Source organism: Gopherus evgoodei, chromosome 19 (assembly GCF_007399415.2).
Source record: "Gopherus evgoodei ecotype Sinaloan lineage chromosome 19, rGopEvg1_v1.p, whole genome shotgun sequence".
Lineage (NCBI taxonomy): Eukaryota > Metazoa > Chordata > Testudines > Testudinidae > Gopherus > Gopherus evgoodei.
Window position 1 is genome coordinate 14202039 of NC_044340.1, and position 24469 is coordinate 14226507.

Here is a 24469-nt window from a genome sequence, read left to right on the forward strand (position 1 = left end):
GCTCTGAAGGTTATTTTGCAATATGTTAAACATCTGATAAACAAGGTTGGTATGAGGACAGGAAGTGTAGCAAACCAAACCAGTGAACCATCTAGCACAGATGTTCTCAAACTAGGGGTCAGGACCCCTCAGGGGCTCACAAGCTGTCAACCTCCACCCCACACGCCTCCAGCATTTGTGTTAAATATATAAAAATGTGTTTAATTAGGGGGTTGCACTCAGGCTTGCTTTGTGAAAGGTGTTGCCAGTAAAAAGTTTGAGACCCACTGATCTAACATGTTATGCCCATAACTGACACCAGAAGGAAGGAATGTAAATGCAGGCAGTAGAAAATTGAGTTGCCTGCCTACAGGGATTGTTTCTTTCCAATAGCTGTATGTTTCTAAATGACCCTGTTGACTTATTTTCAAGCACCCAAATGTGCTAGGCATCTCTCAATAGAAAATAAAGCTACATTACTAACAAAGGCCCTGATCTTGAATCATTAAAGTTAACAGTAATTTTACCATTGATTTCAATGGGTGCTGGACTTGTCCCAAAGAAAATACAGCCTAAACTCAACATGACCCAACAACTGCCAGTCAAACACACCACAATAAAAAAGTCCATTAAAATGATCTCATCAATCAAAAAGGACTGGCAACAACTGGTAGTTTGTTTCTCTCCACATAGGCTAATGGCCTTGAAATGTTGCTGGTATGCAAAATTGCTGATGCTCAGTGTCACTGGCAAGGAGTAAAACTCTTGTAGCTTCTTTTATGAGCAGAACACAAATGTTGTTTGAGTGCTTGTTTGCAAATCTGAATTTAAATCAGTTAACAGGTATCAAGAATTGCTCCTATAGTGTTTAAATACTAGATTTTCTAGCATTGCCAAAACATTTAATATAAGGAATAGGAAAAGATATATTCCATAAAGCAAAATTAGATTGCACTTTTGAAGGACTTGAAAGCTATGCTATACATTACTTCCTTGTTTTAAGAGAAAATAAAGATTATAGTGTACTTTGAGAGAAAATAGAGATGGTTTCTGGTGCTGTTAAAGCAACTACATGGTCATCCCTTACCATGATACCATAAGCAATATTGGTGCAGGAATAGGAAATGTATAATGATGATCAAGGATCTATATAGGCTTGAGTCTGTTTCCAGATTTTGGAGCCTAATTCTGTTCCCTCTGCTGGCAAAGTTCTCAGACTCCAGGATGTTTGTGGATTTACTAATATTAAGTTACTTGTGTTTTGGTAACCCCCCATATTAACAATTGTAAACAGTAGAGTAATACAGAATTATAAATTCAGTTCTAGCTTGTGTTCTCCCCTTCTTTATTTAAGAGACTTTAATTTCTTTTTCAAGGCAAGTTGATATAGGACTTATTACCCTGTAAAAATAGCATGTAGATTTATCTTTATACATATCTACTTGTGGTGTGTAGAGTACTGACATTAAATGTCCAACTTGCATCGGTATAAATAGCAGTGAAGATGGTGAAGTATGGTTTAGGAGAATACAGTGTCCTACACTCCTGAACCTCCAGAATATATACCCTACCCAGATCTGTGTCCATGCAGTGCCTTCCATATCTACACTGTTAGTTTTAGCATATAGTGTCCTGCTGCCTCCCAGCTGGGAGAGTTTTTCCTCACCACGATGACAAGGTCTGGCAGTGGTAAAAGGCTCTGGCAGCAGTGAACTGGAGCCCTTCACTGCCTGATGTAGTTACACACCACAGTGACAAGTGTGGACACAGCCTGATTTCACCATGGTGTAGCTACACATGCACTACCTGTATGCTACCATACATGAAATGGAAAGTGAAATTGAGCACTCTAAGTAGTCAAGGGCAGAGAAGGAACACATGGGGCAAATGGTGGAAACAAAACAAATTTTCCAACTTGAGTGCTAAAGTTAACCCTTTGACTCTATTATTGTCCCCCCGCCCCACACAGTTGCATCTAGTGGCAATACTAGAGTTGGGGCCCCACTGTGCTAAGTAATTAATACATATTGGAGTAGAGTCTCTCCCTTGACTAGCTTATGCTTTAAATACAGAGAGAGCAGAGAAACAAAGGCACAGACAAATGAAATACCTTTGCCCACCCTGACAGCAGGTGATTGTGAGAACTGGAAATAGAATTGGCGTCTCCTGGACTTTTCCTCCAGTGCCCTGTCTACTAGACCAGGGGTTCTCAACTTTTTTCTGAGCTCTCTCTCCTCCCACCTTATGCTGTGAAAGGTCCACAACTCACTTGTGCCACAACAAATTTTTTTTTGTATACAAGACAAGGGGCAAACATTAGTGAGTAACAAGCAGGCTAAATGTCTGCAGGCCCCACATCACAGTCCCCACAAATCTAAATTACAGGGTTCACTCACCACTGTAGCACCTCCTGCTAGCTTTCCTGGGGATTAGCTCTGTTCACCAGTGCACCTTCCAAGGGTGGTGCCTCACCAGCATTACTCCTATTCTAAAAATCTGTAGTCTGCTCATTAGCTACTTCCCTTACCTCAGGCCTCAGTCAGCAAACCCCAGCATCCAGCAAGGAATTTTTGCTCACTCCCCCAATCCCTGCTAGAAATATTGCTCCATCCAGGGTGCTGGTAGTTTTCTCCATCCTCCAGAAACAGTCTTTCCTTCAAGAGCTTCTAGTAACAAATTGTCTTTCTCTGCCTTGCAACTCCGTTTTTATATGGGTCTGCATAGCCATGATTGGCTGCTCTGTTCAGCCCTTCTCTGATTGGCTGCCTCCCATGCAGACTCTCTAGGGCTTTGTTAACCCCTTAAAGCCCAGTGTGGGGCAGGTGCCCTATCAGGCTCTTGGTTTCAGCCCTGGGTGGGGCTCAGGGCCCCAGGCTTCAGCCCATGTGGTGGGACTTCAGCTTTCTGCCCTGGGCCCAGCAACTCTAATGCTGGCCCCGCCTGGCAGACCCCCTGAAATCTGCTCATGGCCCCCCAGGGGGCCCCGGACCCCTGGTTGAGAGCCACTGTACTAGACCATGCTTCCTCTTACAGTTAGGAAACTAAGTACATGTGGTCTTCCCTTCAAAGTTGCTGAGGTAACTGAAGTCCCTGGATCCTGGGAGGCTTAGTGTGTCTGAAAAATCAGGCCACTTTTTAGCTAGATTCCAAAATATGCATTTAAGGGATCTAAGATTAAGTACCCAAGTTGTTTCAGAGGACTTGCACTGGCATAAAACTGGAGTGATGATAATGATGATGAATCAGACCCAAAATGCATGTAGAATTTAATCTTGATCGTGTCTGTTTATGAGAACAGTGAGGGGCATGACACAAAATGTAGATTACTGAAAATACACCGTACATTTCAAAGTCAGGTCAACCCCTGGTAAGGTGTTTGAAATTCCATTCTTAACAACAGCCCAAGCTCTCTCTCCTTAGTTACAGCAAACAATCAGCGTACCAACTGGAAGAGGCACAAACATTCGATCTTCAGGTTTGTACGTGCCAAAGAAAATGGTTATCAGATATACGTGAAATGAGGAGCACTGTTTTACGAGCTGTTCATATAAGTCAAATGATCCAGGTTATGTTCAGACACAAATGGACAAACGGTGCGTATTGTCTTGACATACAGCCTTAGTCTTATTCTTTTGCTTTTTCCTTATGTATTGTCTTTCTTTTGTGCTGTAATTTAACACAATGCAGTTTGGAATATTTCTGGTTTTGCTGCAGCACAAGCTACTGCAAGCTGAAGACGTTGTCTAATAGTTAAAGCATGAGACATGAAGTCGCTTCCTACTACAGCTACTGATTTACTGTGTGACCTTGGCCAAGTCACCTAACCTCTCTGTGCCTCAGCTTTTTCTATCCATCTATTCTCACTTTACATCTATTTAGTATATTTTCCTGTTTCAAGTGATTTAACTTTTAAATCCCTAAAGGTTATGCCATAGAAATGCCTCAGACCTTCAGAGCAAGGTAAGCAGTACATTGCATATGTTATATTACATATTGAAATATAAAATCGGCTTATGAAGGAGTCCCACAGTTTTTGCCATTTTTACCTCTCCATCTTGGAGGGTCACCTTATAAACAAACTGGCTGATGAACAAGTATATACCATACAAAAAAATAAAGCAGATCTGGCAAAGATCTCTGCCACCATGCCTATGTAAAACTGATCGTTGTTAGGCTGCTGATGGGTGGAGTCCATTGCCCATCATGCTGACTAATGTTATCCCTTTTTTTCCCCTTGTTCTCCCTGCTCTGTCTATACCCATTTGTTCTTTCTTGTCTTAAAGTTAGTCTATAAGCTTTTCGGGGGAAGAGCTGTCATTTTGTTCTGTGTTTGTTCAGCAGCTGACATAGTGGGGTCCCGGGCCATGACTGGGGCTCCTAGCTGGTAACAAATAATAATAATAATAATAATTAATTAATGAACAATATAGCAATGTAGCCTTAAATATTTTCATTGGGGAAGGTACCCCAAATGTCACAGCTAAATGCAAGAAGGAACATATTGTTTAATAGTTAGCACATATTCTAAGGGACCTTTCCCAAACCAGAAGAACTGTGTGTCGCTTGAAAGCCTCTCTCTCTCACCAATAGAAGTGAGTCCAGGAAAAGAGGGTACCTTACTTACCCTGTCTCTCTAATATACTGGGACTGACACAGCTACACTGCACGCATAACTCCACACAAGGAGGTGAGGGAGCAAACAGCCTCCATTATCACATTCAGATCTAGAGTCAGGATACTCACTCAGGATATGGGACAGCCTTGGTCAGTTTCGTCTCCCTTCCTGGGGTGGAAAAGGGATTTGAAGACGATTTGTGTGTCCGGAGAAGAGGCCTCATGCATATCTATTAGCCCAGTGGTTAAATAACCTATGGCGGATGTGGTAGACTTGGGGTCAATTCTTTCATTACAGCTCACGAGAAGGGATTTGAATAGGGCTGTTTCTTATATCAAGTGAGTGACCCGATCACTGAACTAAGGGATATTCAAATATCGGTTTCCCTTCATACATTTTTGAAGCTGTTCCACTTTCATCAAATAATAATTGGACAACACAGAACTTGAAAACCCCTCTGTAGTCCAGGGTTTTGGATACTTGCCAAGGTTTCTAGTGGGTCTGGGTTAAATCCCCTTTCTTCTTCATGAGAAAGGAGTTCAACCCGGACCTCTTACCTGTTAAGTGAATGTTCTAAGGGCTGAGGTATTCTAAGCTAATGGCTCCCTCTGTCTTTTCTGTTTAAGGTGGGCCACTTACAGGAAATATTACATGAGAATGGGGCCACTTGTTCGTTGTGACTCCCTTGGTAGTCCTGTGGTTTGGCTACTTACCCCTGTGTAGGGATCGGTCCTGGCTGGCAAGCCACCAGATGATTGTTCCCTATAAACCCTTTATCTAATTACAAGATGGGAAAGTAAAGCACATCCCCGTAGAATGGAAAAGTACAACACGCGCTGCGCTTCTGCTTTTCCACATGGGAGGAAGGGAAGGGGAGAGTCCCAAGGCCACCAATAGAAGGATAGTAAATAGAGTTGTGAATCATGCTAATGCTGTAGGAATGCTGTAACTGAAGATAATAAAAGGGCTGCCACGTCTGACGACGGGGCGCCTTTCTGAGCAAACAAGCTGTCTGTGTCTGGTTCCTTCCCGCACCCCTGAACAGGTGAATAGCTAGTTCAACCCTACTTTCCTGTTTGTTGGGAAGGGTTGGCCACTTGATCTCTTGCAGCTCAAGTGTCCACTATAACTATATATTAATCTGGGCAAAGGGTACTCTCAAGTTCCTGTGTGGTACAAGGCTTAGATTACTTGCTTGAATTCTAGGTGACCCAGGTTCAAATCTGTTCTGTTTTGGTTGAAAAGGGATGGATAGCTCAATCTCTTACCACTCAAGTTTCCACTTTAACTATATATTAACCGGAGCAAGAGAAACTTTCAAGTCCCTCTGTGGTGCAGGGGTTAGGGTGCTTGCTTGGATTGTGGGTGACCCTGGTTCAACTCCCTGCCCTGTGGGACAGGAGAGCCTCTGGTGGGTGAGAGGAGACCCCTCCTAGCTGAGCAAGAGGCCTTGTCACAGGGCCTCTTGCCCTTTTAATTAAAAAGGCTTTGCTGCTGAGCAGTAAAACCCCCTCTCTCTCTTGTCCACCATGATCAGGATACACGCCCAGGTTGTGGCAGACCCCAGGGCACTCCCCTGCTCTTTTGAGGGGTGTGAACTGGGGGCTGCCACCTCCTGGGGAGAGTCACTGGTGAGCGATCCCTGTCCGAATCCCCTCTCCGTCCCAAGAAGACAATGGCCTCTTGAGAAAGAGAGGGGGTTCGGACAAGGATGGCCCACCGCAAAGGACCGTCGCCTAGGAGGCAGGAAATCCCTGTGCAAATCCCTGCTGAACAGGCAGCTGGGGGATTTGAACCAGGATCTCCCACAACCCAGGCGAGTATCCTAACCACTGGACTAGAGAGTGAGAGTTGCTGGGGGGCTGGCCCAGAGCACATTTAACTAAAGTGGAACAGCTTCAAGAGGCAAGAAGGAGGCAGACAACCCCCTTGCTATTGCAGGAAGGTCAGGGGATACACACCAAGTGAGATTCAAACCCCTATTTCTGGCACCCCAGCTAAATAGCATGACTATCAGCCTACAGAGGGTACTGAGAGAGTGGGAGGCCCAAATACCATTTAATTAAAGTGAAACAGCTTTGAAAGGTAAGAAAGTAGGTAGCACTAACACTACCCTTGGAAGGGGAACACACATGCACCAGGAGAGATTTGAACTCACCTCTCCCAGGCCCAGGGACGCACTCTAAGCGCCAGGCTACAGAGGGAGCTATAGCCAAGTTTCCTCTGGCAACCCTTTAATTAAAGTGGAGCAGCTTCCACAGGCAAGAGGGTAGCTGCCCCCGGCAGTACACGAAAAAGCAGAGAACACACACTAGGCCTGCCTTAGAGACCAATCTCAAGGCCTTTTTAAACATTAGCAAAGGGATTTGAACCCACAGCACCCACCTCCTACACGTATGGCCCAACCACAGGGCCAGGGAAGGAGCGATGGTGATGGCTTTGCCCCAACAATAATTAATTCATGTGGAACACCTTCTGCGGGCAAAAAAGCAAAGGACTTGTCCACCCCAGCACTACCGGTGATCTTTTTTCAGAGGCCCTCGCAACAGGTGATTTGAACCCACAGCGGCCACGTAGCCTATGCAGGAAGGTGTTGGGCTGTCTGGCCCAAATAATAGTTCATTAAAGTTGAACAGCTTCACGAGCAAGCAGAAGGGAATCACGAGACCCCCATCGCAAGAGCCACCGAGCCTAGACAGGCTGTAGGAGAGCCCTCTTCAACCCCCAACCGTCCCAGCAGGGAGAAGGGGGATTTGAACAAACCATCCTCAGGGTCCTTCTGTGAGGTTTAACCACAGGATCAGAGAGGGAGCCACAGCCTTTAACTAGGCCCAGCACCCTGACATTAAAGTGTAGCAGCTTCAACTGAGAGCGCCACCCATCACTGTAGCCCGGGACCCACTCATTAGGGCACTCACCCGGGCAGTAGGTGAGCCCTTTGCAAATCCCTTGCACTCATGAGGCAGAGGGGAGAGTTAAGAACGTGAACGGGCAGATTGCATCAGACCAGTGGCCCAGCTAGCCCGCCAGCCTGTCTTCCCACAGCAGGCGACACCGGCTGCTTCAAAGGCAATGAACCGAAGAGGCCAATTATCAAGCGATCCGGCCCGTCGGCCCCCTCCCAGCAGCTGGCAGGCAGCGGGCTAAGGACGCCCCGAGCGCGGGGCCGCGTCCCTGACCGTCTCGGCTAACGGCCACCGATGGACCCATTCACCCCGCACTTTCTCGTTCTTTTTTCGAACCCACTTCCGGTTTGGGACGGCCCCACATCAATTGGCGACGAGTTCCACACGCTGACTGTGCGTTGCGGGGCGAAGTACAGGCGAGGCTCGTCTTACGCCGGGGTTATGGTCCGCTGTCAGCGGCGTGTAAAGCGATAATCGTGTAGAGTCAAAATTACATTGAGCGTAATGGCGGGCGGAATCCCCCGCACTACAACTACAGTATTTCAAATGTCATTGGTCTCTCTTTTTTTTTTTTTTTGGGGGGGGGTTAACCGACGTGCAAAGCTGTAGTCGCACGTGTTAAATTAGCGTAAGATGAGACTTGCCTGTACTGCCTTTGGTTTGGGTTAAAGCCGCTGCCTACTAATTCCAGCGGGTGACCCCCTGGTTCTTGCGTTGCGTGAAGGGGTGAATAACACGTCCTGAGTCACGTTCTACACCCGTGTCATGATTGTCTAGACCTCTGTCAGATCCAGCCTTAACTGTCTCTTTTCCCAGCTGAACCCGAGGCAGCCCCCGACCCCCATCCCAGGTGACGCCCCTAACCACTAGGTTAAAAGTGACACGAGAGGCCTCTGCCTCTTTCCCCCTGGGCTGTCTTGCGGGGTGTTGGGCAGGTCCCTAACCAGCTCACAGTAAGCGGGTTAGGCACCTGCGTCACCTGAGGGACTCCGGGCCGTGGCCAGCAAGCAGAGGTTGGGAGGCGAAGACACTGGGACAATTTCCTTCTCCTGCCTGATGAGCAGAGAGTTGAAGAGGGCTCTGCAGACTCTCAAGCGTGAGCCCCGATCCTGAAGGAAAGGACAGCCTGAGGAGGCTTGCTCGTAGTAGCGTGTTGAGGCTGTGCCACTTTCATTCAGTAGTAACTGGCCAGAGTTTTGGCACAACTCCCTCTGTAGTCCAGTGGCTTGGGTACTTGCCCAGCATGCGGATGATGCAAGTTCAACTGTTTCCTCAGTTTGCTGAGAAGGGACTGTAAAAGCCATCTCCTCTTTCCAAGGTGCACATGCTGCTGCTGGGCTAAGAGGGGTTCGCACTGGGGCCCAGTGGCTGCGTCTGATTTTTCTGCTGCAGTTGTTCCACTTTTGTTACATATTTATCGGGTCGTAAGTTTGGCAAACAGCCCTGTGCAGTGTAGTGGTCTGGGGGTCGTGGCTGGCCTGTGGGAGGTTGGGGTTCTAATCTCCTTTATGCTGCCTGAGACAGGATTCAAACCTTGATCTGTTACCTGGCAAGTGAACGGCCTAAGTGCTGGGCTAGGCACTGTTCTGCTCCTGGGGCTCCCTTGCTCTTGTCTGTTGAAGCTGCTGCTCTTTCATTACATACTCATCGGGCCACAGCACAAACAAGCAGCCCTGTGTGGTCTAGTGGTTGGGGTTGTGGCTGGCTTGTGGGAGGCTGGGGTTCCAATCCCCTTTATGCTGCCCGAGATGGGATTCAAACCTTGATCTCTTACCTAGCAGGTCAGTGCTCTAAGTGCTGGGCTAGGAGATAGTCCAATGGGCTAGTTCTCTCAGTGTTTCCTATTGAAGGTGGGCCAGTGTCATTAGGTAATTAAACAGTCACTGGGCCACTACTGCCTTGGGAGCCCCTCTGTGGTCTGGTGGTTTGGATAGCTTTGTTTCAAAAGTGGCAGGTTGGGGTTCAAATCCCCTTTATGCTGGCTGAGACGGGATTTGAAGGGTGATTGCCTGCCTCTCAACCCAATGGCCTAAGTGCCGTGGGCTGTGGGGTCTCCCTCAGTCCTTTCTGTTGCAGGTAGGACACATTCAGTAAATATGACATGAGAAGTGGGCTAGCCACTATGTGTGGTTCCCACTATAGTCCAGTGGTTTGGGTACTTACCCCAGCAGTAAAGTGGTGTGGGTTCAAATCCGTCCCCTGAGATGGGATGGGCAGCTCAATCTCTTACCGCTCAAGCGTTCCACTTTAACTATATATTAACCGGAGCAAGAGAAATTCTCAAGTCCCTCTGTGGTACAGGGGTTAGGGTACTTGCTTAGATTGTGGGTGACCCTGGTTCAACTCCCTGCTGTGTGGGACAGGAGAGCCTCTGGTGGGTGAGAGGAGACCCCTCCCAGCTGAGCAAGAGGCCTGTCACAGGGCCTCTTGCTCTTTTAATTAAAGAGGCTTTGCTGCTGAGCAGTAAAACCCCCTCTCTCTCTTGTCCACCATGATCAGGATACACGCCCAGGTTGTGGCAGACCCCAGGGCACTCCCCTGCTCTTTTGAGGGGTGTGAACTGGGGGCTGCCACCTCCTGGGGAGAGTCACTGGTGAGCAATCCCTGTCCAAATCCCCTCTCCATCCCAAGAAGACAATGGCCTCTTGAGAAAGAGAGGGGGTTCGGACAAGGATGGCCCACCGTAAAGGACAGTCACCTAGGAGGCAGGAAATCCCTGTGCAAATCCCTGCTGAACAGGCAGCTGGGGGATTTGAACCAGGATCTCCCACAACCCAGGCGAGTATCCTAACCACTGGACTAGAGAGTGAGAGTTGCTAGGGGGCTGGCCCAGAGCACATTTAACTAAAGTGGAACAGCTTCAAGAGGCAAGAAGGAGGCAGACAACCCCCTTGCTGTCGCAGGAAGGTCAGTGGATGCACACCAGGCTACATTCAAACCCCCATTTCCAGCACCCCAGCTACATAGCATAACCATCAGCCTACAGCGGGTACTGGGAGAGTAGGAGGCCCAAATACCATTTAATTAAAATGAAACAGCTTTGAAAGGCAAGAAAGTAGGCAGCACCAATGCTACCCCTGGAAGGGGAACACACATGCATCAGGAGTGATTTGAACTCACCTCTCCCAGGCCCAAGCACGCACTTTAAGCATCATGCTACAGAGGGAGTTGCAGTGAGGTTTCCTCGAGCAACCCTTTAATTAAAGTGGAGCAGCTTCCACAGGCAAGAGGGTAGCTGCCCCCAGCAATATGCGAAAAAGCAGAGAACGCACACCAGGCCTATCTTAGAGACTCATCTCAAGGCCTTTTTAAGCATTAGCAAGGGGATCTGAACCCACAGCACCCACCTCCCACACGTACAGCCCAACTACCTGGCCTGCATTTGCCACCTGTCCACATCTTTTCTTAGCCTAGGCACTGGGGATTTGCATAGTGTCCCCCACAGCCCTGTTGTGGACCCTCACCATTGCACTAAAAGCTACATTAGAAGCTTCTCCCTCTGCTCACATCTGTTTTTGGGGTCTTAAGCAGGTACATATGAATCTCAGATGAAATGGTTCATGCACCTAAGTCACATTACTCCAGGAGGGGTTCCTGTCTTCTGATCGCAAGTGGATCTAGGTCCTAAACTGCTTAAAAGGGTCAGGGCTTAGAACCACCTCTCTTCTGAGAATCTCCCAGGAGTGGCTACTTATGCAGTTCCGTGCCTGTCATTATTGTTTTTATGTATCCCATTCTTTGGTAGCTGTCTCTGCCCCTTCCTCTAAGACAGAGCCCAAGCACCTAACTCACACATTGGGAATCCCATTGTTCCAATAATTTTATAGGCATCTAGAAGCCAGGGGAATGGTTAGATTGACCCATCTACACCACTTTGTGGGTTTGATCCACTGTGCTGAGACAGAGTGGAGGACAAGGTATATTTGGTCCATATTACAGGCAAAGAGCACTATGGTTGTAAGGGAGCTGAGGACAGGCATGCCACCATCCTATAGCCCTGAGACCGTAGGAGAGGGGTTGCTGAGAGTGGGCATGCTCAGTACATACCACAGAGCCCTCACTAAGACCCAGCTCGAATGCATCTCTTATTCACCAAGAGATGTTGGTTCAATAAAAGATATTACCTTATCCACCTGTTGTATCCTGGGACCAACATGGCCTCAACCACACCGTGCAAAGGTGCTGATGCTTCCCACAGTCCTTGTTAAGAGATTGCTCCATGGCCATGTCATGCCATACAGCACTAAGGGGTCTGGCATACTGCACTCTATCAGGTAAGGCATAATATATATCTGGCTTCTCCTCCTGAAGTCTGGCTTCTGCTACATTTTACACAGCCCCACCTCGCATAATTCACATGACCACACTGCAAGAGAAGTGCAATCCTCTCTTCCAGTGTCTCCGACTACACAAACTTGTTATCATCTCTGTGTGCTGCAGTGTTATCCCTCAGTAGTTGGAAAACATCCATTACATAGTTTTCTCAGAGCAGAAATTTATCTCAAGAGTGTTTAACGTAAGTGTCCATGATCTGGGGGAGTGACTGGGTTCTGTTCATGAAGTCTGCCAGAGCATTCTGTGCTTCCATGCTCTTTTCTGTGTGTGCCTTGTCCACATCTTCAAATGCTTCAGTGCAGGGTCAAGCTTCCTACAAGATGCGTCTCTTCTCATCTGGGAGAACGACTGTTCATGGAACTGCCAAGTGCCACCCATTTCAAGCAATTCATTGCTTCATTCATAGGGCTGTGGATTCTAATACCAGGGTTATGTGCTTTCCCACTTAGAGCATGGCAAATGACTGAAGCACCATAGATGTTGGCTTCCGCAAGGATGTTTTCAAAACCACTTTCTTGTATCACACTGCCTATGTCACCCAGAAAATTCACTGTACAATGCACGCCTCCCATCTCAAAGGGGTCATTGTCAGATTCGGTTCAATTCCTCCATTTAATAAACTGTGCTTTTAGTAGATTGCTTCATCATACACGACATAAGTCCAGCCTTGGCCCAGAGAGTGGAACATATCCTGAAAATATTTCGTCCTGGCGTACACTGTGGTAACATCAGTGGCCGGTGCAGGAATCATTGCACAGTAGCCAATATTCATAAAATATAAAATAGCAGACAGAAAAACTTCTCTATTCAGTCCATTCTGCAAATAATGACAGATATGTTGATGTATTACATGGTACGAACAAACTCATACTGTCATGCAACTACAGACTTCTGCTTTAACCGAAGATAAACAAGGACAGGAAAATGCACGAAACATATCACCTGGGGCTAAATATTTCCCACAGTTTCCAAAACAGCACTATTTTGATTACATAGTTGCATTATCGACTGTATTTCAAAAAATTTCTGCTGATTTTGGTGAAAATTAAACTGTTTCTTTGAGTTATGACCTTTTAGTGATTTTATGATTTTTCCAGATTGGATGCCTGCTAATATTTGAACATTACATGATACAGAATAACTGCCCCACTTCCCACATCTGCAAACACCCTAGTGATGACCACCAGATAAGTGCTTAACACGTGCTTAGCAATGAATTTTTTTCTAGCTGACGTGTTACCTTAGACTAATGGGCAGGTTTTTAAAACCTGTCTTCAGTGCTCAGCCAAAATGGGGCATCAGTTGGACAAGGTTGGAGCTGGCATGTCTTTACAGGGTACTTGTAACGCAGTGTAACTCAGCTTATCAGATGCCAAGCCAGGCGTTCTGAGACCCGTCAGCAAGGACAGTCGCAAAATGTTAGGTAAATCATGCCTTGCGACCCCTTGTTCAGTGCAGTTATATTTAGTGCATTTACTTGTCCATCGTTTAAACATTGTAGGTTTCTGGGTAGCTGGGAATGACAATAAGAAACAAGGCCCAGATTGCTGTCATTGGTCCAGCTGTGCAGGCTACAGCTTAGGGTGACCAGACAGCAAGTGTGAAAAATCAGGACAGGGATTGGGGGGTAATAGGAGCCTATATAAGAAAAAGATCCAAAAATCGGGACTGTCCCTATAAAATCGGGTCATTTGGTCACCCTACTACAGCTGCATGTTTAACATGTTATTCTTTATAGCTAACCTCTACCCTCATCTCACATTTTGACCAAAACAAGGAGGCAATCAGCTGAAATGGGGCTTTTTCTTGAAGCAAAATGTTATAGATTTATCAGTTCCACCCCCCTTCTTTCCCTCTTACCTCCTTTTCCAAAGTGACTTGCAAGAATAGAGATTCTTTTGCTTCTTCATGACAGAGCTGGAGGGCCTGAAAGTTTCCCTCGTGCCCTCAGAAAACTCCTTTTTTCATTGTTTTAACTTAAAAATAAAGTCTGGTTTTGATGGCAATCTCCTTGGAGGAGCAGCAGCAAACTGCAACCTGGGGGACTATTTAGAGACCTTTTCTCCCAACTGTTCAAGCAGCATTTCTGTTCAATACCTATTACAAAAATCCCTTCATTTCTCTGTTCCTTGGATTTCTCTTCCTTGGTGCTTATGATGGCATTATCACATAGGACCTGTTTGTTTCTAGTCATTTTCACTTCGGCTGGGTTAGCTGAGCTCTCTACTCAATGTAGAGATTCTTATAGGACTGGAGATCTGTATAACAGATTAGAAAACGCTATACCATTTTTTTTTATAAAAGCCTATCAGACTGCCTTTATACATCAGTCAAAAAGAGAGCTATCTCCTCACCAGTCTGTCTTTGTGGACCACCATCCAGACTCTCCAGTTAGCTCATTTCTGTTCAATTTCCATAAAATACAGCATCCACACACTTTCCTCAATACGCAGTTATCTATTAGTACCACGCACCTCAGCCCTCCCTTAGAGCTTTTGATTAGAGAATTACAGCATAGCCCTCCCTCAAAGTCTTCCCATCTGTATCCATACTAATAGTTACCTAAAGCTACGTGCATTTAAAGCACCAGCTGCTATAATGGAGGAATTGTATCTTTAATAATAGCTCTGATTTCAACAGCTATTTGTACTGTCTGGATTATGAAATTGAAGTATTGCTGTCCCATCTCACTGCATCCTGGCCTCTGATTGTTGGGTGGATTTTGATCTTTGCAGGTTATAGGCTGTGACGGGGTATCCATACCCTGCACGAGTCAGGAAAGGGTTAATCCTCCACTACAGGCAGAGGAAGCCCCGCCCCTCAGACCATGCTGGGCATGCTCCAACTGCTGCGCTAGTATAAAAGGAGAGCAGATCCGCTCAGTCTGGTCTGACCACTGAGGAAGAAGGATGCTTGGTCAAGGCTGTAGTGTAGGAGGTGGAGTGCCTGAGACCTGGATGGGAGGCCTGTTGTCTTTTGAGTTCTAGGGAGTTACTTGTGCTGAGGAGCCCAGAGACCCCTGTGGACTGCAGCTTCAGGAGCCTGGTAGGAAGTGACCTGGGGGAGGGTGAGTGAGTGGTATTTCCCACCCATCTAATGTTAGCATGTTGAGGTTGGATTCTTTACTGACCTTTCATAAACTCTGCGAAGCCTGATTCAGGATGAACTTGATCTTCTGATCAAACAAATAGGTGAGCCAAACCCATACTAAATATACAGTAACTATTATTAATTAAAAATTTAAAATTAAGTGGATAAAACATTACTAACACACCCCAAATCAGGCTACACTAGGTTAGACAGTAAGGAGAAAAGGTTTTTATATTTCCTTCTTCCAGTGTCCTGCCTCTGACACCAGCATGCTATGTAGAGGGAAGAATACAGTGGAGAATATAATACAAAAACTTTTGAAATACTCAACAGGAAAGAAGAAATTTGGGGCAGCAGTACCATGAAGTGTGAAGACAACTGTGGCCCCAGCTGCCCGCATGAGGTAAGGGAAACTGGCTGAGAACTGATTAACTTTGTACCTTTCTACTTCACGTGTTCCATCTCAGACCAAGCATCTTAGGATCCCAGTCACTCCCTATGGGGGCAGGTTCTTTCATAGCTCAGGCCACCAGTAGGTAATTGCTGCTTTGTTGGTAGAAGTGGGGCTCTAGCTGTAATACTCTGTACTGGGGAATTGTGATTAAGAGCACATGCCTTTAAACAGAAGGTGGTCTGTTCCACTTCCTTATTCAGAGTCTCTCTGAGAATCTCTTCACTCAGGCCTGTGTCTTTAAGGTGGGGAATAGACAGGAGCTAAAGTAGCTACAGAATTGGCCTGCTAGATCATGCAGCCACATCTTCAATGGGCCATGAGCTTTGAACAATCAGCCCTTTTAAGGAAAGGAAGTTGAACAGACTACGGCCAATATTCTTTGTATTGTCTCTTCCCTGGTGCTCCACAGTGGAGATGGAAAAAGAGAGCACCTATTATTCCTGCTCTTTCAGAACAATAAAGCACTCCCCTGTATATCAGTCACTGACTCCCTTCCCAGTATCCTCCAAAGACCTTCCACTCCACTGCAGAAAGAGTGGAGTGGGAGGTGGCTTCAATCAAAAGTAACCTAGCCCAGGTGAAATTGACTGGTAACAGACAGGAATTACTGGCCAGATGCTGAAAGGTATACACACTCCTCACTTAGTCACTTTTTCAAGAATATAACATTAAGCAAAATAAGTGAATCCAATTTCTCCATAAGAATTAATGTACATGAGGGTTAGATTCCAAGGAATTTTTCACCAGACACAAGACTTATATACACACAGTAAGTTTTAAACAAATTAATATTGGAACACAGTGATGATTGTGAAGCTTGGGTGAAGTGGAGGAGTCAGAGGGTGGGATATTTTCCAGGGAATGTCTTGCTGCTAAACAATGAACTAGCATTTGAGCCCTCAAGGGTTAACTCTCAATCTACAAGGCAGCAAGAATGGAGGGATGGGGGAGAGCATCCCACACACAGTCTGAGATGCACATTTCCCCTTTAAGAACACTGCCTTGTTAGATGAGCTTGCTGAGACCACAGTTGTTCCTGACAGCAAGCTCCCTCTGTCCTGAACCCTGTTGTGTCCCCCAGATCTATGGAAGATGGGGTAAGCAGGAGGCAGGGAGGAGGGGGACACCCTGACATTAACCTGATCTCTTGCCCCCTCCCCCTGCACAGCAAGCAGGAGTCTCAAGAGAGCAGCTCCAAGGCAGAGGGCAGGAGCAGCACATGGCAGTGTGAGGAGGGACAGCTGCAATTGCTAACCTGCTGGGCAGCTGCTGCACAGGGAGCTAATAGGGTGCTGCTGGTCCACCTGGTTCAAAGCCCTGCCAGCTAGCTGCAATGGGCTGCCCTTCCTTCAAGCAGTGGACAAAGCAGGTGGGTATGTTAGAAGGGAGCATTGCACAACTTTAAACAAGCATGTTCCCTAATTGAGCAGCAACAAAACAATTGAATGGGAATGACTAAGTGAATATTACTGTATTTAGGTGCCTACAGATGAAGATAAGCAACCTAGTGAGCTTTTCAAAAGCATACAACTCCCATTGATTTCTTTTTAGTAAGAGTTAGGTGCCTAGCCATTTTGGATAATCTGTCTAAAGCCCTTTAAAAATTTAGTCCTAAATTTAATAATCCTCCCAGTATCTGGCTTGGAAGGTAGTATTAGTTTTTTTCCTGCTTTCAGCACTAGCTTCAGCCCAAGCTCTTATCAAATTCCAAGAGTGACTTGTGCTAGTACAACCATGTGTCATGCCTTGCAGTGGTGCAGCATGTCTACAGTAGGAGTTTGCCCAAATGTAGCTACACAAGTAGTTCAGGTCTTTGTTAGATGAGCCCACTGTTTGCTAAACTGTTCATGTTCTGGTTCTCAAACAATCATTAACACACATGCAGGTGAAAAGCTTTGTGCCAAGCTAACTATGTAATTGCAGAATTTACACACCCTGGCCCACATATTCACTATGAAACTTCTTGATTACTCTCTGTGATTTAAGGCTGGGTTTTTTGCACATCCCTCCAGTTGCACCATTAAAACTTGTTACCTTAACAAACCAGAAGGTGAACTGAAACAGGGCTGAATAGAAACACTTTGTTAAAATTAGAAGCATTCTAACTATTTTATACCATTTTTTACTGAGTTTGTTGTGTGCAGCCTAAACAGAACCTTAGAATGAATCTTTCCGCTCCGATTCTTAAACTGGCAAAAGGGCCAGGCTGTCTGAGCTAAGGGTCCATTGTAGTGTTTCTCTTCTAGTCCCAGCTCTGCCATGGGCCTGCTCTGTTTCCCTATCTGTAAAATGGGGATGAGCTTTACTGCTTTGTAAAGCACTTTGAGATCTAAGCATAAGAAGTGCTACATAGCAGCTAAGTATTAAACCTGGATCAGAAAAGTGTTTCTCAGAATTAGAGGGAGCCCCACAGGTTTGAAAATCAAACCAAAATAGTCTCTCCCCACCACGTTAAATTCAGACTTGCATATTGAGTCCCATGGGTGATATTAACTTCCAGTCATGTCACTATACCTACTTTTATCCCATTTGGTGGCTACTTAACTAGCATGAGGACCTGCTGTGTTACCTTATAGATTGGAAGCCCAGCAATCACTGATCTAGCTTGATTCCTGCATAGGTCAGACATCACCCATAATCTCTTGATCAACAACATATTATGAGCTGGCATGTGTACACTACTACCTTCTACTCCATGCATTCAGCACTGTTCAGCTGTCATATGCCCTGTACTTCCAATAGCGAACATTTTCCTTAGCTCTGACTGGGGGACTCTTTTTTGGAAGAGATCAGACTCCTTGCCCTAATATCTGCATGGCCATGATGCCCATACAACCTTGATGTTATCAGATTGTGGGCTTGTAACGTAAGAGCTTCCAGCCTCCTCGAGCCAGGATTGTAAAGTGTTCATGGCCTCCTTTGGAGGTGCTACCAAATACTAGTGCCAGCCAAGATCTGCATTAGTCAGCAAAGGGGAGACTGGCATGGATGTCATTTGAAAGTGTTATGTTTTTAAGCATGGTGTTGAGGAGCAATCCTAATTTACATGTCAGGATTTGTTGACATATGCTGGGAATGTTAGAACACATCACTTATCACAGCAAAGAATGTGCCATCAGCTGACAAGCCTGCAATTTTGATCTTCAGCCTAGAGTAAATTAAAAAGCCTCCATTACCTTGAAAATATATTTATAATGGAAATAGCATATTGAAGACTGAGCTGCTGTCTGGAACGAGATGCTCTAGGCAGATTGAAAAATAGCTCTCCCTAGTGGATACATCTATTTACATTTTCCACTCTACACTAGGCCAGGTAATTGGCTTTCAGTACAGGAGCTCTCCACACTGATCACAGGCATTCAGTTCAGAAGCTGCTCTGCACAGTTAGAAATGAGCACAGTGGAAATTACAGGGAGAAGTTCTAGTAAGGGAAGTGGCTAGATACCTGGTCCCTTTCCAGGATATCTTGCTGCTCACTCCCATGGCTCTTTGGGGCAGTTCTGCTACCTGATGCAGGATTTGAGGGGGAATGCTGCACCAAATCCTCCATTAAGTGAGATCCATGCACAAGCAGGAGCTGGAAGGGGGCTGCAGGCTCACACCACCTTCCCCCTTCTGCTTCCACAAGAAATGAGGCAAAAGCACAGAACCTAGCTGTTGCCTCTTGCACAAAACCCTGATCTGTCTGAGCCCCATCCCTCAGTGAAGAGGGGTGCTGAGCAAGCATCTAGTTCAGGCCTACATGCAGCATGGTTGCAATGGGGCTGCATGGTCAAGGAACAGAGAAGGCTCAGGGTCTTAACACTTTGCAGATTCTAGCAGGGACAGGGTGGGGGTGAAGAGATGGTCATTCCCTGGGGGAACACCACATGTAAGTAAGTGCAGGGAAGATTGCCTCCCCTAGGGTATTGGCAGAGGTGGATCTGGGTCTTGGTTTTCATTCAGTGAAATAGTCAGTATCCTGAGTACTTTGTTTCTCCTGCAATATTTTCCTCTGCCTTCTAGGAACATGGAGCCCTGTGCCACTATTCCTTGGACCTCACACAGCTTGCCTGGAACTTGGTTGACTCTTTCCTCTCCCAGCTTCTGTTGGAGGAGCTTGTGCCGGATGTGGTCCTGGAGACCTTCACAGAGTTTATCATGGTGCATGTCTATGCCTCCTCCTCATTCCTTGTATCTAACAGGGTTCAATTTCCAGGTGAGGATTTTGCAATGAAGAAACTTCTCATAAGACATGAGATTCTAGGATAGGTTTGCTATGTGCGTCTGATTTTTTTTGCATTATGGCCGGCTATAGGCAGGGCTGAATTAATCTTTTGTGGGCCAGGCACCAAACATTTGTGGATCCCCATGGAGGCAATGGAGCATAGTGTGGGGGCAGAGGTGCATCAGTCAAGGGCATGGCAGGGTGGCCTCGCTCTGCCCAGCCCAGTGAAAGGGCACTATTTACAAAGCAGCAGTAGAGATGCACAGTGACTCACCTGTCCCTGTGCTGCCAGTATGCCCCTTCCCCTCAGAGGCAAGCCCATACTGTGCCACACAGCCCCCTGCCCAACACCAGAACCCTCAATTCCCTATTGTCAGAGCCCTCTGGACCCCCTGGTATGCTCAGTACTTCCCCCAACTCACCCAGAAATGCACAACACCACCCTTGCCCAGAACACCCCCACTCCCTATTGCCTCAACACACAGACCTTCCCGGCTAGCCCACCCCAGACATCCCAGAGACCCACTCCCCACCCCCTGTCTCTCAGCCACACTCACTAGCCCTGCTGGGAGGTGACTGTCTGCCACGCTGAGCCAGCAATGTAGCCAGAGCTGGTCCCAGGGCTGGGAAACACTCCAGCCCCTCAGGAGTGGTGCCATCAGCCAGGCCAGGGACTGTCCCAGCTGGGCTCTCAAGACCCTTGCCTGGAGGGGCCCAGCCAAGCCTTCCACAGTCACCCCCACCCGGCTGAGACTGGCCAAGCTTCTGCACCAGTGCCAGGCAGCTCAGCTCTGGGGAGACAGGCAGGGTCCCACAGGTGGTGGGAAGCTGACTGCCTGGAGCCAGAGGTGCTGTGTCCAGCTGGGGGGCAGAAGGAGCACGGGGGTGGGGCCAGGGAGTAGAGAGAAGCCCTTGGCCTGAAGAGCAAGTGATGGGCAGAGGGAAGCCAGCAGGCTGGCAGGGTCTTGGGGTGCAGTGGAAGCAGCAGGCTGGAGCCTGGCTCCATGGAGCTACTGGTGCCATTGTAAAGCCAGCACTGGCTGTAGGTAACTTTGATTTTCTCAGGTCCATTGTAGATTCCACAGCTAATTCAGTGACTGGGATTATAGCCAACAAGGGGCTCTGCAATGACTAACTCTGTTCGTTAGATCACAGCTTTTCATCAAAAGAAGGGGTCTTTAACAGTTCCTGTGTCTGTGGGGGTTTTCTGTGCATGCAGAAATGCACCTGACCTATCTGGCTGTTGTGTTTGATAGGATTAGAGGCAGCAGCCACTTAAGTCCAGCAATGGGAAATCAAAGGGAGAGAAATGCCAGTGAGTAATTAAAATTGTTCCTTGTTTGCTTTGAGAATTAATGAGTGGCTGTTCATGCCAAAAGATCATTGATCCTGTAATTTTCAAGAACAGTTTGCCATCTGAACAGTCTGCATTGCAGGAAAGGCTCTTTTCTTTGGCTAGTAAACTGAATGGTGTTTCTAGAGATTTTGTGGGGTAAAACTATATAGTGTCTCCTAGAGGGTAAGGTGCTAGTCTAGGACTCAGGAGCCCTGGGTTCTGTTACTATCTGCCATTGGCCTGCTTAGGAACCATGGGCATGTCACTACTTCTCTGCCTCAGTTTCCCCATCCTAAAAATAGGGACCTTTGTAATCCACTTGCGATCTGTGGATAAGAGCTGAGCATTGTTATGCTATTGAATCACCTACATGGCCATTTCCCCTCTTTGCTGACTTCCTCTTTGTCCATGTGGAACAGGTAGTACATGCTAGATTTGAGCATAATTCTTACTTGCTAGTTTCAAAGGTTGGAACAAAGAGGATGTGCAAGTGGGTAGTGCTGCAAGGTGCACAAACTCAGCATCCCTCCCTGAATTCTGTTTACATGGCAGCCAGTGTTTTTTTGAAGGCAATATTTGTTCCCTTCCAGGCTCAGGGCATGTAGAAACACAGCTTTGGGCATACTGACTTTCATGACTGTCACTGGCTCCAATCTAGCTCAGCAGGGACTGAAAGTTACCATCTGACTATTCAGTAGCTTTGGTATGAAAGGAGTTTGGTAGGTCTTAGTCCAGAATCTAGTGGGCAGTGGCCATTTCACAAGATCCCTCAGCGGTGTGCACTGACACCCTCATTACCAAGTCTAAGCAGAGAGGAGAAAGATTGAGAATAAGGAGAGAACTACCCAAGGGGTGAGTGAGGGGGTCTCAGGCATTATGGGCACAAGCCAGGCACAGAACCCAAAGACCTTGGCACTTAGTCCCCTAGGCATGCCTGCCTGCGGCAGCAGTTTGAAGAGAATACAAAGTCCACTTTGAACAATGACCTGTTGGCTCAGCATGTTCAGAAAGATACTTTGTTTTTTCACTCTCATACCAGGCATCATTTAAGGGAGGACATGTCCACTGCGAAGCATCTTCCCAACTCATTACTGGATGAGCTCTTTTTGGAAGTTCGAGATCTGTCAGCTGATGCCTTCAGAAGTGCCATGAAGGATTTCGTTGATGAATACTTAACCAGGGCCGCCATTTCTGACAGCATGGATGGAATAGTAACAGAGGTGGTTCAGATGGCCTTACCTAGCATGAGTAAAATACATGTCTTCATCTATACAGAGGCATGTGCACAAATACCAGGTCTGATTTTTGGAGCTTGTGGAAGATGCTGGACTGACAGCCTTGGCGCTTGAAGCCTTCCAGGTATCTAAAGAACCACTGTAACTGCCAGTGGCAAGGCAAAATTGCTCAATATTAGTCCTCTCCTGGCAGGAACACCTCTAATGCAGAGAGGGACTATTTTGTTCTTAACCCCTTGCATGAGCCCACCAGTTCATGCCACTTCAACTTCTGGCTATTCCTAGCTGGACTTGGAACCAATGGCTTGGGTCACCAAGGTCACCGACCAGCTATCAGTGACTTCTGGTCAGTAACCAGCTGGGCTGGCTATTTTGTCCCATAGTGATCATAGCCTGCCAAGCAAGTCCTGTCTAATACCTTCAGATGTAAATAGAATGTTTTCCTTGGCTGAGCTCCGAGAGGCTCTCCAAGAGATGGAATATGAGGCTATTCTCCAAGAGGTCATTTCACACTGTCAAGGAAGATGCTGAAGCCTTAGCTCAATCAGTCTTCAGTGACTACGATGCCAAGAGAATAAAGCTGCAGCAAAGCCAGGTACTGTTGAAGCATGTGGCAGCATGGGTTATTCCATGTAAGAAATGAATTCTAGTGTCCTGGTGAGAAATGTGCATGGTGACTAGCTGTCAGGACTGATGGCCCATCTGGTACAATTGAAAAGCCAAGTTCAGTGTACAGTACATCAGAACAATTCATAGGAAGATTTTTAAATGGACAGTCAGATGAACTTGATCAAGAGAAGGCATAAATCTGAAACTAAGAGTACCAGACCATGATTAAGAAGCATCATCCCAGTCTGGTTTCATTAAGGTATTGGAATAACTAACTCTTGAACGTAAGTTTTGTTAGATACAATAAAGATGCTCATATCCCAACATTTTCAAACCTGGGGCCTGAAGTTAAGCTCCCAAATAAGTGGCCTGATTTTTCCCACAAGTCCCCCAAATGCTTAACCAAGATTCAGACCCCTAGCAAGGGAGCACCCTGAAGAGCTTGCAACTTCAGTGGACAAGAGACAATTGGAGAAATTGAGGCACAATTGTGATTTGCCCTAGGGCGACATAGGGAGGCAATGGCAGGGCTAGGAATAGATCTGAGACCTCCTGACTTGTGGCCCTGTTCTTTGTCTTAAGTCATGAGATAATGTGTTATCTCATGAAACTGATCATGCATTGTACTGTCATGTTGCATTTTAAATTGACTTTTACAGCATCAATGCCTCATTACTTGTTCACTGTTGGGTAACAGGGCTTGTCCCAAAGGGAAGAGGACAGGAAGTAAAATTTCAGTTAACACCATTATGAGCCATTTATTCATCTGGCTGCTCAGTGCAAGTCTCTTCCCGCTCCTCCCACAAACCTGTTTGACTTGCTAGATGCCAATCAAAAACCCCCTGGACCAAACACCCCTGGTAAAACTACACTGACTTCCACAGGGAAGAAGGTGAGCCAGGGTCTGTGTATCTATAATAGCCAAGATGTTACAGATCAAGAACTTGTTGACACAATCCTTGCTTATCATGGGCAACTCATCCCTCCTTTTCTCCTATTCTGCACTGCATCTCCTCTGCCTTCCCATGTTTCCTCCTAACTCATCACCTGAACTAAACTCCATTCTTACCCCCTGAAATTGTGGCACTAACATGACACTTGCACTTCATTACTTGGGTCACTGGCTATGCATTATCCCCTTTCCCCTGTCCTGTCTCATCTGAGATTGGAAGTTGCCCAGCACAGGGACTATCTACTACTAGGCATTTGTACAGTGCCTAGCACAATGGGCTTGGAGCTTAGTTGGTCCTGATGCACCACTTTAAATAAGCATGATTAGTAAGAAGACACACAAGCTTCCTCAGCAAAATAGTGGGCAGCAAGTGGGGTTTCTTGATTCCTTCACTTCCTGTGGGGGCAGAGATCAGCAGAAAGTGACTTCACTGCCAGTTACACAACTTGGACACCACCCTTGGCAATAAAAACCACCTTGCTAGTGAGGTGGTGGAAAGGCACAACGTAAAAAGTTGTTTGGCTGGGCAGGAAGGTAGAAACAGATTTGATCTGCTAAGTCAGGGGTGGCAAGGTAGATATTACACCCTGTCCTATAGCAGAACCCTAGTGCATATTGTCCAGGATAGGGTCTATCTGAGTAGACACCTTAGTGTACAGGAAGCTTGTTTGGGGAGATGCTTACACAGCCCTGTCTGATATGTAGCTGGCTGTCTGCATTACACTTACTAGGAATGGCTCTTTCCAGGTAA

At 46.6% G+C, this 24469-nt stretch overlaps 1 long non-coding RNA gene across 2 annotated transcripts in view; it reads left to right on the forward strand.

Annotated features, from left to right (window-relative positions):
* The window catches only part of LOC115637150, a 35134-nt gene that overhangs the window by 286 nt on the left and 10379 nt on the right, over window positions 1-24469 (forward strand). The window contains exon 2 of one of the 2 annotated variants that reach the window (XR_003997175.1): window positions 3400-3572. This is a non-coding gene — a long non-coding RNA (uncharacterized LOC115637150). Of the gene's footprint in view, window positions 1-3142; window positions 3573-24469 lie in introns of those variants that run through there. The other variant, XR_003997174.1, reaches the window with a different exon arrangement.